Consider the following 4618-nt stretch of genomic DNA (forward strand, 5'->3'; position numbering starts at 1 on the left):
TTATGCCTCAGTGGTCCATGCACAGGTCCGTTCAAGGGGATTAAATAGCCGTTCTATGGCCCCAGGGTTTTCTCAAATTTTCTTTCATAGCCGGTCTATGGCCCCTGGGTTTTACGAACTTTTTTAGAATCTGGATGTAGCAGGTGCTCAATTGTCAAAAGTGAAAAATTGGTTTTGTCTTCCGAATGCACCATTTCTGTAAATTTGCTAATAATCTTTTAAAAATAGTAAATGCCATTATTTTTGCAAAATTATTACGAGATCTATTATACTAATAACGGTTTGATAAAATACAGTAGACTGCTTACTGGATAATAGTTCCAGTCCACCTGTAGACAGGGATCTCACATCAGCTTGTATATTATACAAGGATAAGATTTGATAAATTCAGTTATTTGACTGAACACTGGCTCTGTTTAAATCAGAGATTTAAACATACATAGTCTAACCTAGCTCCTTTCTTTTTTACCTAGCCTAACCTAGCTTTTTTTCCCAAGCCGGTCTATGGCCCATGTTTTTTTTCGATGCCTCAGTGGTCCATGCACATGTCCGTTCAAGGGGATTAAATAGCCGTTCTATGGCCCCAGGGTTTTACGAACTTCTTTTTCCCAAGCCGGTCTATGGCCCGTGTTTTTTTTTATGCCTCAGTGGTCCATGCACAGGTCCGTTCAAGGGGATTAAATAGCCGTTCTATGGCCCCAGGGTTTTCTCAAATTTTCTTTCATAGCCGGTCTATGGCCCCTGGGTTTTACGAACTTTTTTAGAATCTGGATGTAGCAGGTGCTCAATTGTCAAAAGTGAAAAATTGGTTTTGTCTTCCGAATGCACCATTTCTGTAAATTTGCTAATAATCTTTTAAAAATAGTAAATGCCATTATTTTTGCAAAATTATTACGAGATCTATTATACTAATAACGGTTTGATAAAATACAGTAGACTGCCTACTGGATAATAGTTCCAGTCCACCTGTAGACAGGGATCTCACATCAGCTTGTATATTATACAAGGATAAGATTTGATAAATTCAGTTATTTGACTGAACACTGGCTCTGTTTAAATCAGAGATTTAAACATACATAGTCTAACCTAGCTCCTTTCTTTTTTACCTAGCCTAACCTAGCTTTTTTTCCCAAGCCGGTCTATGGCCCATGTTTTTTTTCGATGCCTCAGTGGTCCATGCACATGTCCGTTCAAGGGGATTAAATAGCCGTTCTATGGCCCCAGGGTTTTAAAAACTTCTTTTTCCCAAGCCGGTCTATGGCCCGTGTTTTTTTTTATGCCTCAGTGGTCCATGCACAGGTCCGTTCAAGGGGATTAAATAGCCGTTCTATGGCCCCAGGGTTTTCTCAAATTTTCTTTCATAGCCGGTCTATGGCCCCTGGGTTTTACGAACTTTTTTTCCCAAGCCGGTCTATGGCCCCTGGGTTTTACAAACTTTTTTTCCCAAGCCGGTCTATGGCGTGTATGTTAAATAAACCAAATTTTTCACTTTTGACAATTGAGCACCTGCTACATCCAGATTCTAGGGAGGAAAGGAATATAATATAATATCTAATATATCTATCTGTGTGAAATAGATTAAATCCATTTATTTGATATTCAGCTAATAGTTCTGTATTTTCTACATTCATCCATGTTTTGGTAAGTGCAATAATATGTATTGTTTCATTGCAGATTAGAGATTCAAGATAGTTCTAGATTTCCGAAGTACTGAAACGCGCGCCATACAGGCTTGGTGGATCTAGGTGCAAGGTAAAATTATTTACATTTACTTTTGTATTTATATGCATATATGCATTTATATGCATTATTCTCTAGAATAATAGATCTCGTAATAATTTTGCAAAAATAGTGGCATTTACTATTTTAAAAAGCTCGGGTGCAGGGGGGGGGGTTATGTAAAAGCCTGGTTTGTGCCTCGGAGAGGCTATGGGATCCAGTAAGATCGTCCTTCCTTTCCTCCCTAGAATCTGGATGTAGCAGGTGCTCAATTGTCAAAAGTGAAAAATTGGTTTTGTCTTCCGAATGCACCATTTCTGTAAATTTGCTAATAATCTTTTAAAAATAGTAAATGCCATTATTTTTGCAAAATTATTACGAGATCTATTATACTAATAACGGTTTGATAAAATACAGTAGACTGCCTACTGGATAATAGTTCCAGTCCACCTGTAGACAGGGATCTCACATCAGCTTGTATATTATACAAGGATAAGATTTGATAAATTCAGTTATTTGACTGAACACTGGCTCTGTTTAAATCAGAGATTTAAACATACATAGTCTAACCTAGCTCCTTTCTTTTTTACCTAGCCTAACCTAGCTTTTTTTCCCAAGCCGGTCTATGGCCCATGTTTTTTTTCGATGCCTCAGTGGTCCATGCACATGTCCGTTCAAGGGGATTAAATAGCCGTTCTATGGCCCCAGGGTTTTACGAACTTCTTTTTCCCAAGCCGGTCTATGGTCCGTGTTTTTTTTTATGCCTCAGTGGTCCATGCACAGGTCCGTTCAAGGTGATTAAATAGCCGTTCTATGGCCCCAGGGTTTTCTCAAATTTTCTTTCATAGCCGGTCTATGGCCCCTGGGTTTTACGAACTTTTTTAGAATCTGGATGTAGCAGGTGCTCAATTGTCAAAAGTGAAAAATTGGTTTTGTCTTCCGAATGCACCATTTCTGTAAATTTGCTAATAATCTTTTAAAATAGTAAATGCCATTATTTTTGCAAAATTATTACGAGATCTATTATACTAATAACGGTTTGATAAAATACAGTAGACTGCCTACTGGATAATAGTTCCAGTCCACCTGTAGACAGGGATCTCACATCAGCTTGTATATTATACAAGGATAAGATTTGATAAATTCAGTTATTTGACTGAACACTGGCTCTGTTTAAATCAGAGATTTAAACATACATAGTCTAACCTAGCTCCTTTCTTTTTTACCTAGCCTAACCTAGCTTTTTTTCCCAAGCCGGTCTATGGCCCATGTTTTTTTTCGATGCCTCAGTGGTCCATGCACATGTCCGTTCAAGGGGATTAAATAGCCGTTCTATGGCCCCAGGGTTTTACGAACTTCTTTTTCCCAAGCCGGTCTATGGCCCGTGTTTTTTTTTATGCCTCAGTGGTCCATGCACAGGTCCGTTCAAGGGGATTAAATAGCCGTTCTATGGCCCCAGGGTTTTCTCAAATTTTCTTTCATAGCCGGTCTATGGCCCCTGGGTTTTACGAACTTTTTTTCCCAAGCCGGTCTATGGCCCCTGGGTTTTACGAACTTTTTTTCCCAAGCCGGTCTATGGCGTGTATGTTAAATAAACCAAATTTTTCACTTTTGACAATTGAGCACCTGCTACATCCAGATTCTAGGGAGGAAAGGAATATAATATAATATCTAATATATCTATCTGTGTGAAATAGATTAAATCCATTTATTTGATATTCAGCTAATAGTTCTGTATTTTCTACATTCATCCATGTTTTGGTAAGTGCAATAATATGTATTGTTTCATTGCAGATTAGAGATTCAAGATAGTTCTAGATTTCCGAAGTACTGAAACGCGCGCCATACAGGCTTGGTGGATCTAGGTGCAAGGTAAAATTATTTACATTTACTTTTGTATTTATATGCATATATGCATTTATATGCATTATTCTCTAGAATAATAGATCTCGTAATAATTTTGCAAAAATAGTGGCATTTACTATTTTAAAAAGCTCGGGTGCAGGGGGGGGGTTTGTGTAAAAGCCTGGTTTGTGCCTCGGAGAGGCTATGGGATCCAGTAAGATCGTCCTTCCTTTCCTCCCTAGAATCTGGATGTAGCAGGTGCTCAATTGTCAAAAGTGAAAAATTGGTTTTGTCTTCCGAATGCACCATTTCTGTAAATTTGCTAATAATCTTTTAAAAATAGTAAATGCCATTATTTTTGCAAAATTATTACGAGATCTATTATACTAATAACGGTTTGATAAAATACAGTAGACTGCCTACTGGTTTTACCTGTAATAAGGTTTGATACAGATGATTATGATTATGGTTTTGGCCTCCACCACCCTCTCACCTAACTTGTTCCAACCATGTCTACCACGCTGCTTGCGAAAGTTAATTTTCTAATATTTCTGTGGCATCTTTGTTTGGTTACCTTTTACAATATCTTCTTTTTATTCTACCATCTAGTTTTGGCATTTTATGCCTCTAACCTGGGAGCCACTTATTGGCAAGTCTATACCTTTACCAGTTGATGTGATTCTTTAGATATGGGCACCATATCTCCAGGTGTCCTACACAATTAGCTTTAATTAAATTTTCCAAAATTATCACTTACACTTGTAATACAGGGTTCTAGGTTCCCTATAGTGTCCTTTATTGAAATAGAGTTTAACAACAATTTCAATGTCCCTATTTTCTTTTAGATTATATCTCAACATATAATTAATGTCCAACAGGACATGATTACTCTTTCCAATGGGAGGATGGTATTGAATATTTGATCTAGTACTGATGGAATAATTTATATAATAATCACTAGAAATTATTTCGATAAGAATTTGAATTTATGCATGTCTTTGTTTTGGCATGCCTCTATTTCCATATGTTACATTTCTGCATGTCTCCAATTCTG

Source organism: Procambarus clarkii, chromosome 2, assembly GCF_040958095.1.
Source record: "Procambarus clarkii isolate CNS0578487 chromosome 2, FALCON_Pclarkii_2.0, whole genome shotgun sequence".
Taxonomy (NCBI): Eukaryota; Metazoa; Arthropoda; class Malacostraca; order Decapoda; family Cambaridae; genus Procambarus; species Procambarus clarkii.